At 48.2% G+C, this 10,533-nt stretch overlaps 1 pseudogene; it reads right to left on the reverse strand.

Moving 5' to 3' along the window:
- Window positions 1-1,468: 1,468 nt before the first annotated feature.
- On the reverse strand, window positions 1,469-2,589 carry LOC106591347 (neuropeptide Y receptor type 2-like; annotated as a pseudogene).
- Between the last annotated feature and the right edge of the window lie 7,944 nt (window positions 2,590-10,533).

Genomic DNA, 10,533 nt, shown 5'->3' on the forward strand with positions numbered 1-10,533 from the left:
GTCATGTAGATATTTCCGAGCTCTGTGCTGTCATGTAGATATTTCCCAGATCACCATTATTCAGAAATTCCCAGCAGAGGATAAACATCACTGAGTTCAATGAATGACGGCTACATCCTGTTGTGAATGATTCCGGAACGTTGACAGTTGTTGCGTCTCAAACGGCATCCTATTCCCTTTATAATACACTACTTTTGACCAGGACCCTATGGGAAGGGATCAAAAGAAGACCACTATATAGTGAATAGGGAGCCATGTTGGACACAGCCACTGATTTAAACAAGTTAAAAAAAAATCCATTCATGTAAATGACCATGTCTTCTCTCTGCTCATCCTGTTTGTGGTCAGTTTTAAAGAGTCCTGTTACAACCAAAGATGACGGCTTGATCAATCAACACATCTTTGAGTTCATTGGACAAGCGTAGTTAATTATTTAGAAGTACCATACACAGTTAGATGAAATAGCGACACATAAAACATTTACACATGCAATGCCTTCTTTCAACTTTAAACCTCAGTTAGTCAGTAATCTTAAGGTAGAAGCCAGATAGTCAATGTCAGGCCATTCAATTCAGACCGTTTCAGTTTCACCTTATTAAGGTCCTTTATAAAGTCTCATATTAATCTTCAAATAGGGCCAGGAGTTTTTCCCTGATCCAGACCATGTGATCTGACCAAAGCTATATAACTAGGACCCAGAAATGTTCTAGTCATCCCACACAGTCAGGTAACTATAGGGTCCAGAGTTTATCCTAGTTATACCATACGGTCAGGTAACTATAGGGTCCAGAGTTTTTCTTGCACAGGTCACTTGTGAGGTCAGGAAAACTCCTTGTCCTAGTCATCATCATTGATGAGCGGCTTTAATGATAAGTGCAGGAATTCAGATGTCCTTTCTGTTGGCACTAATATCACTCCATACAGCAGTATAGTGTCCTGTCCAGGGGGTGTACTCCATACAGCAGTTTAATGTCCTGTCCAGGGGGTGTACTCCATACAGCAGTTTAATGTCCTGTCCAGGGGGTGTACTCCATACAGCAGTATACTGTCCTGTCCAGGGGGTGTACTCCATAAAGCAGTATACTGTCCTGTCCAGGGGGTATACTCCATACAGCAGTATAATGTCCTGTCCAAGTGTACTTGTACATCAATATATCATATGCCATTTAGCAGGCGCTTTTTTCCAAAGCGACCTACGTTCTGGTTCACTCTACAGAAACAGGAGATGGACTCCTGCCCTATGGGCCATTCTGGTTCACTGTACAGAAACAGGAGATGGACTCCTGCCCTATGGGCCGTTCTGGTTCACTCCACAGAAACAGGAGATGGACTCCTGCCCTATGGGCCGTTCTGGTTCACTGTACAGAAACAGGAGATGGACTCCTGCCCTATGGGCCGTTCTGGCTTCGACAAGGCTTATTTAAAAAATGTTCAGCAGCCTCAGATTCCCGGCAGATCAATCAACCAATCAGACGGCAGTAGGAGGGTGTCCTCCGTTCCTCCTGTTCAGAGACATTCTCCTTAGTGTCCGGGTCCTGAAGGATCCCTCAGGGTGAATACTGTCTGGTTTATCCTAACACCTGAACACCATGAGGAACCCATTCCTGTAGTTCTTATTCATCCAGCCGTACCTGAGCGGGTTGGCGAAGGTGGAGCACATGGCTATGATGTGGAAGAGAGTATAGATGAGCTTGTATTGTCTTAAGCTGAGCACCAGGTCTAGGTCACTGGCTAGTTGAAACACGTGGAAGGGCAGCCAACATGTGGCAAAGACTACAACCACCATAACCAGCATCTTGGTGGTCTTCTTCCTGCGCTGGACTGCGTCGATGCGGCTCGCTGGACTCACGTGGTTCTTCAGCTTCACCCAGATGCAGATGTAGGCATAACTGATGATGGAGAGTGGCAGCACGTACTGCAGCAGTAACATAGACAGGCTGTAAATGACTCCATCTCTGCTGCTGCCGTAAGGCCACTTCTCATAGCAGACTGAGATCCTCAGGTTGATGGACGGGATCTCCTCCTGACGGTACTCTCTGAAGATGGCGAGCGGGCCGGCCAGCACGGCGGACAGCGTCCAGGTGAAAGCCATGATGAGCAGGCTGCTTCGCCAGGTGAGGCGCTGGCCCAGGTGGAACACGATACACCTGTAGCGCTCCAGAGCGATGACGGCCAGCATCAGGATCGATACGTGTACGCTCAGCGCCTGGGCGAATGGGACCATGTGACACAGCACTGCGCCAAACTTCCACTCGTCGAGCAAGGTATAAACCAGTGTGAACGGTAAACACAACGTATCCACCAACAGGTCGGCCAGGGCCAGGTTAGCTATGAAGAAGTTAGTGACTGTCCTCATGTTCCGGAAGTGGATGATCATGTAGATGACTAGGGCGTTGCCTACTAGGCCCAGTAAGATGATCAGACTATACGCTGTGATCAAAGCAGCCTGGACTCCTACATGCTTGGTGATGTCAGAGTGGAACCCCGGCCGGTCGAGGTGGAAGCTGAGACTGTTGTTACCCAGGATGCCTTGTTGCAAGTGGGTGGAGGTGGTGTCCATGTGGACTGGCAGGCCAGGTGCTAGGTCGGCCGTGCTGTTGGTTGGGTGGAGGTGGTGTCCATGTGGACTGGCAGGCCAGGTGCTAGGTCGGCCGTGCTGTTGGTGGGGTCTGAGGGGTCCAGGGGGCTCATGTTGTCTGCTGGGAGGGAGGGGTATTATACGATATTATCTATTGTCTGTAGTGGTGAGTTAACTTATCTTTGACCCTAACCTACCCAGCAACTCATTCCTCCCAGCCTCAGCCTCCAACCCTCCCAGCACCTTATCCCTCCCAGACTCAGCCTCCAACCTTCCCTGTACCATATCCCTCCCAGCCTCAGCCTTCAACCCTCCCAGCACCTCATCCCTCCCAGACTCAGCTTCCAACCCCCCAGCACCTCATCCCTCCCAGACTCAGCCTCCAACCCTCCCAGCACCTCATCCCTCCCAGCCTCCAACCCTCCCAGCTCCAGGGGAGACAAACACAGATAGAAATGGAATGCCAGAAAGAATTCTGACTGAAATATAGAATCAGAAGCATGCTGCATGCGTCTGGGTCAGAAATAAGGCTTACGAATACATCTATCTGGGTTTGTGTTTATTACGCAGGCTATACTGAGATTGGGACCATAACAACTGGGTTTGTGGTTTTTTACGCAGGCTATACTGAGATTGGGACCATAACAACTGGGTTTGTGTTTATTACGCAGGCTATTCTGAGATTGAAGTATTAGGTGCTGTAACGGCTGTCTGTAAGAGGGAACCAAGGTGCAGCAGAGGATGTGTTCATCATTAGAATTTTAATTCAAAAAAGCAAGAGAACACTACAAAATGAACTAAAACGACAGCAAACAGTCCTGTTAGGAAAATACTCTACACAGAAACAATTACCCACAAAACCCAAAGGAAAAACATGCTCCTTATGTGTGACTCCCAATCAGCAGCAACGAGCTTCAGCTGTGCCTGATTGGGAGCCACACACATGGCCCAAAACAAAGACATACCAAAACATAGAAAAAGGAACATAGAACGCCCACCCAATGTAACACCCTGGCCTAACCAAAATAAAGAACAAAAAAGCCCTCTCTATGGCCAGGGCGTTACAGTACCCCCCCCCCCCCCAAAGGTGCGGACTCCGGCCGCAAAACCTGACTCTGAAGGGGAGGGTCCGGATGGGCCTTCTTACGGCGGCGGCTCAGGTGCGGGACGTGGCCTCTGCTCCACCCTTGGCGTCGCCCTCTTAGGTGGCGCACCTGGCCGCGCCAAAGGTCTGGTGGGCGACGCTGACTGCGCCCGGCTGGCGGGCGGCGATGGCTGTGCCCGGCTGGCGGGCGACCCTGGTTGCGCCCGGCTGGCGGCCGGCGATGGTTGCGCCCGGCTGGCGGGCGACCCTGGTTGCGCCCGGCTGGCGACCGACCCTGGTTGCGCCCGGCTGGCGGGCGACCCTGGTTGCGCCCGGCTGGTGGGCGGCGATGGTTGCGCCCGGCTGGCGGGCGACCCTGGCGGCTCCGACGGCACTGACCCAGGATTCACCAGGCTGGGGAGACATGATGGATGCCTGGCCCTGGGCACAGGCACAGGACTCACCAGGCTGGGGAGACATGACAGAGGCCTGGCCCTAGGCGTAGACACAGGACTCACCGGGCTGGCGGGCGTCCCTGGCCACTCTGGCAGTTCAGGGCAGTCTGGCCACTCTGGCAGTTCAGGGCAGTCTGGCCACTCTGGCAGTTCAGGGCAGTCTGGCCACTCCGGCAGTTCAGGGCAGTCTGGCCACTCCGGCAGTTCAGGGCAGTCTGGCCACTCCGGCAGTTCAGCGCAGTCTGGCCGCTCCGGCAGTTCAGCGCAGTCTGGCCGCTCCGGCAGTTCAGCGCAGTCTGGCCGCTCTGGCGACTGTTGACTGGCGGGCAGCTCTGACGACTGTTGACTGGCGGGCAGCTCTGACGACTGTTGACTGGCGGGCAGCTCTGACGACTGTTGACTGGCGGGCAGCTCTGACTGCTCTGGACATGTGAGACCCACTGGAGGCCTAGTCCTGGGAGGTGGCACAGGACGGACCAGGATGGGGAGACCCACTGGAGGCCTGGTCCGAGGAGGAGGCACAGGATAAACCGGGCTGTGGGGGAGCACTGGAGTTCTGGTACGGACACTCTTTACCCACACTCCAGGCTGAATGCCCACTTTGGCCCGGCACGGGCGGAGGGCAGGCATTGGGCGAACTGGACCCTCCCAGCGCTCTGGAGACACAGTGCGCAACGCCGGCGCAGGATAACCTGGACCGAGGAGGCGCACTGGAGACCAGACGCGCTGAGCTGGCACCATCCGCCCTGGCTCGATGCCTGCACTCGCATGGCACTTGCGGGGGGCTGGTATGTAGCGCACCGGGCTTTGAACGCGCACTGGGGACACCGTGCGCTCCACAGCATAACACGGTGTCTTACCAGTACCATGCTGCTTCCGGTAAGCACGGGGAGTTGGCTTAGGTCTACCACCTGACTCCGCCAATCTCCCCGTGTGCCCCCCCCCAAAAAAAATTGTGGGGCTGCCTCCCGTGTCCGTTGCGCTCCCTCTCCTCATACCAGCGCCTCTCAGCTCTCGCCGCCTCGATCTCCCACTGCGGGCGGTGATACTCCCCAGCTTGAGCCCATGGTTCACCTTCGTCCAGTAATTCCTCCCATCTCCAGGAATCCTGAACGATCCTCTCCATCTTCTCCAAAGTCCATGAGTCTTTCTCCTGGTGCCTCTCCTTCCTCTGCTGCTTGGTTCGTTTTTGGTGGGTAATTCTGTAACGGCTGTCTGTAAGAGGGAACCAAGGTGCAGCAGAGGATGTGTTCATCATTAGAATTTTAATTCAAAAAAGCAAGAGAACACTACAAAATGAACTAAAACGACAGCAAACAGTCCTGTTAGGAAAATACTCTACACAGAAACAATTACCCACAAAACCCAAAGGAAAAACATGCTCCTTATGTGTGACTCCCAATCAGCAGCAACGAGCTTCAGCTGTGCCTGATTGGGAGCCACACACATGGCCCAAAACAAAGACATACCAAAACATAGAAAAAGGAACATAGAACGCCCACCCAATGTAACACCCTGGCCTAACCAAAATAAAGAACAAAAAACCCCTCTCTATGGCCAGGGCGTTACAGGTGCTTAGTGATTGCCTCCAGGGCTTTGTAAAGAACAGGCATTTGATTCCAATAAACTTATACACCACGCAGAAGCCAACTCACCATTTACAGTGGCTTGCGAAAGTATTCACCACCCTTGGCATTTTTCCTATTTTGTTGCCTTACAACCTGGAATTCAAATGGATTTTAGGGCGGTTTATATCATTTGATTTTCACAACATGCCTACCACTTTGAAGTTGCTAAATATTTTTTCTTGTGAAACAAAAACGAAATAAGACAGAAAAACAGAACACTTGAGCGTGCATAACTATTCAACCCCAAAGTCAATACTTTGTAAAGCCACCTTTTGCAGCAATTACAGCTGCATGTATCTTGGGGTATGTCTCTATAAGCTTGGCACATCTAGCCACTGGGATTTTTGCCCATTCTTCAAGGCAAAACTTCTCCAGCTCCTTCAAGTTGGATGGGTTCTGCTGGTGTACAGCAATCTTTAAGTCATACAATAGATTCTCAATTGGATTGAGGTCTTGGCTTTGACTAGGCCATTCCAAGACATTTAAATGTTTCCCCTTAAACCACTCGAGCGTTGCTTTAGCAGTATGCTTAGGGTCATTGTCCTGCTGGAAGGTGAACCTCCGTCCCAGTCTAAAATCTCTGGAAGACTGAAACAGGTTTCCCTCAATAATTTCCCTGTATTTCGGCGCCATCCATCATTCCTTCAATTCTGACCAGTTTCCCAGTCCCTGCCAATGAAAAATATCCCCACAGCATGATGCTGCCACCACCATGCTTCACTGTGGGGATGGTGTTCTCAGGGTGATGAGAGGTGTTGGGTTTGAACCAGACATAGTGTTTTACTTGATGGCCAAAAAGCTCAATTTTAGTCTCATCTGACCAGAGTACCTTCTTCCATATGTTTGAGGAGTCTCCCACATGCCTTTTGGCGAACACCAAATGTGTTTACTTATTTCTTTCTTTAAGCAATGGCTTTTTTCTGGCCACTCTTCCGTAAAGTCCAGCTCTGTGGAGTGTACGGCTTAAAGTGGTCCTATGGACAGATACTCCAATCTCCACTGTGGAGCTTTGCAGCTCCTTCAGGGTTAATTTTGGTATCTTTGTTGCCTCTCTGATTAATGCCCTCCTTGCCTGGTCCTTGAGTTTTGGTGGGCGGGCCTCTCTTGGCAGGTTTGTTGTGGTGCCATATTCTTTCCATTTTTTAATAATGGATTTAATGGTGCTCCGTGGAATGTTCAAAGTTTCAGATATTTTTTTATAACCCAACCCTGATCTGTACTTCTCCACAACTTTGTCCCTGACCAGTTTGGAGCGCTCCTTGGTCTTCATAGTGCCGCTTGCTTGGTGGTGCCCCTTGCTTAGTGATGTTGCAGACTCTGCGGCCTATCAGTACAGGTGTGTATATATACTGAGATCATGTGACAGATCATGTGACACTTAGATTGCACACAGGTGGACTTTATTTAACTAATTATGTGACTTCTGAAGGTAATTGGTTGCACCAGATCTTATTTAGGGACTTCATAGCAAAGGGGGTCAATACATACGCAAAAAACACTTTTCAGTTTTATTTAATTTTTAATTTTTTGAAACAAGTGATTTTTTTCATTTCACTTCACCAATTTGAACAATTTGTGTATATTCATTATATGAAATCCAAATAAAAATCCATTGAAATTACAGGTTGTAATGCAACAAAATAGAATAAAAACGCCAAGGGGGTGAATACTTTTGCAAGGCACTTTGTATACCACACAGAAGTCAACTCACCATTTATATACCACACAGAAGTAAACACACCATTTATATACCACACAGAAATCAACTGACCATCTGTATACCACACAGAAGTCAACTCACCATCTGTATACCACACAGAAGTCAACTCACCATCTGTATAACACACAGAAGTCAACTCACCATCTGTATACCACACAGAAGTCAACTCACCTCAACTCACGATCTGAAGATCACACAGATGTCAACTCACCATCTGTATACCACACAGAAGTCAACTCACCAACTGAATACCACCCAGATGTCAACTCACCATCTGTATACCACCAAAAAGGCAACTCACCATCTGTATACCACCCAGAAGTCAACTCACCATCTGTAAACTACCCAGAAGTCAACTCACCATCTGTAGATGACCCAGAAGTCAACTCACCATCTGTATACTACCCAGAAGTCAATTTACCATCTGTAGATCACCCAGAATTCAACTCACCATCTGTAGTTCACACAGAAGTTAACTCACCATCTGTATACCACACAGAAGTCAACTCACCATCTGTATACCACACAGAAGTCAACTCACAATCTGTATAACACACAGAAGACAACTCACCATCTGTATACCACCCAGAAGTCAACTCACCATCTGTATACCACCCAGAAGTCAACTCACCATCTGAAGATCACACATAAGTCAACTCACCTTTATATACCACCCAGAAGTCAACTCACCATCTATATACCACACAGAAGTCAACTCACTATTTATATACCACCCAGAAGTCAACTCACTATATGTTGATCACACAGAAGTCAACTCACCATTTATACACCACACAGAAATCAACTCACCATCTGTATACCACACAGAAGTCAACTCACCATCTGTAGATCACACAGAATTCAACTCACCATCTGTATACCACACAGAAGTCAACTCACCATCTGTAGATCACACAGAAGTCAACTCACCATCTGTATACCACACAGATGTCAACTCACCATCTGTATACCACACAGATGTCAACTCACCATCTGTATACCACACAGAAGTCAACTCACCATCTGTAGATCACACAGAAGTCAACTCACCATTTATATACCACATAGAAGCCAACTCACCATTTATATACCACACAAAAGTCATCTCACCATCTGTAGATCACACAGAAGTCAACTCACCTTTACATACCACCCAGAAGTCAACTCACCTCAACTCACGATCTGAAGATCACACAGATGTCAACTCACCATCTGTATACCACACAGAAGTCAACTCACCATCTGTATACCACCCAGATGTCAACTCACCATCTGTATACCACCAAAAAGGCAACTCACCATCTGTATACCACCCAGAACTCAACTCACCATCTGTAAACCACCCAGAAGTCAATTCACCATCTGTAGATGACCCAGAAGTCAACTCACCATCTGTATATGTGAATTAATTGCCCCCCATTTATCTTCAGAGATTGTACTGTTAGGTGACCGAAACTGGGATATGCTTAACACTCTGGCCGTACTACAATCTAAGCTAGATGCCCTCATTCTCACACAAATTATCAAGGAACCTACCAGGTACAACCCTAAATCCATAAACACGGGCACCCTCATAGATATCATCCTGACCAACCTGCCCTCTAAATACACCTCTGCTGTCTTCAACCAGGATCCCTGCGTCCGTAATGGGTTCGCGGTCAAATGACCATCCCTCATCACTGTTAAATGATCCCTAAACACTTCAGCGAGCAGGCCTTTCTAATCGACCTGGCCCGGGTATCCTGGAAGGATATTGACCTCATTCCGTCAGTAGAGGATGCCTGGTTATTCTTTAAAAGTGCTTTTCTCACCATCTTAAATAAGCATGCCCCATTCAAAAAATGTAGAACTAAGAACAGATATAGCCCTTGGTTCACTCCAGACCTGACTGCCCTTTACCAGCACAAAAACATCCTGTGGTGTACTGCATTAGCATAAAATAGCCCCCACGATATGCAACTTTTCAGGGAAGTTAGGAAACAAGATACACAGGCAGTTAGGAAACCAAAGACTAGCTTTTTCAAACAGAAATTTGCATCCTGTATCACAAACTTCAAAAAGTTCTGGGACACTGTAAAGTCCATGGAGAATAAGAGCACCTCCTCCCAGCTGCTTACTGCACTGAGGATAGGAAACACTGTCACCACTGATAAATCTACGATAATCGAGAATTTCAATAAGCATTTTCCTATCGCTGGCCATGCTTTCCACCTACAAATTGGATGTAGTCTATCACAGTACCATCCGTTTTGTCACCAAAGCCCCATATACTACCCACCACTGCAACCTGTATGCTCTCGTTGGCTGGCACTCGCTTCATATTCGTTGCCAAACCCACTGGCTCCAGGTCATCTATAAGTCTTTGCTAGGCAAAGCCCCGCCTTATCTCAGCCCACTGGTCACCATAGCACGCGCTCCAGCATTTATATTTCACTGGTCACCCCCAAAGCCAACTCCTCCTTTCGCCGCCTTTCCTTCCAGTTCTCTGCTGCCAATGACTGGAACGAATTGCAAAAATCACTGAAGCTGGAGACTTATATCTCCCTCACTAACTTTAAGCATCAGCTGTCAGAGCAGCTTACCAATCATTGCACCTGTACATAGCCCATCTGTAAATAGCCCATCCAACTACCTCATCCCCATACCGTTATTTTTTATTTTTTGCTCCTTTGCACCCCAGTATCCCCAGTATCTCTACTCTGCACATCTATCACTCCAGTGTTTAATTGCTAAATTGTAATTATTTCGCCACTACGGCCTATTTATTGCCTTACCTCCCTAATCGTACTACATTTGCACACACTGTATATAGACTTTTCTATTGTGTTATTGACTGTACGTTTTGTTTATCCCATGTGTAACTCTGTTGTTTGTGTCACACTGCTCTGCTTTATCTTGGCTAGGTCGCAGTTGTAAATGAGAACTTGTTCTCAACTGGCCTACCTGGTTAAATAAAGAAGAAATAAAAAATAAAATAAATAAAAAAGTCGATGTTGAAACAAACACTGCTCGAATGGACCCTCCTTTCAAACTAGCCACAGCAGAGGTCCAAATGTATAACAAAATCC

The sequence above is a fragment of the Salmo salar genome, chromosome 09, assembly GCF_965601325.2.
Source record: "Salmo salar chromosome 09, fSalSal1, whole genome shotgun sequence".
NCBI classification, from domain to species: domain Eukaryota; kingdom Metazoa; phylum Chordata; class Actinopteri; order Salmoniformes; family Salmonidae; genus Salmo; species Salmo salar.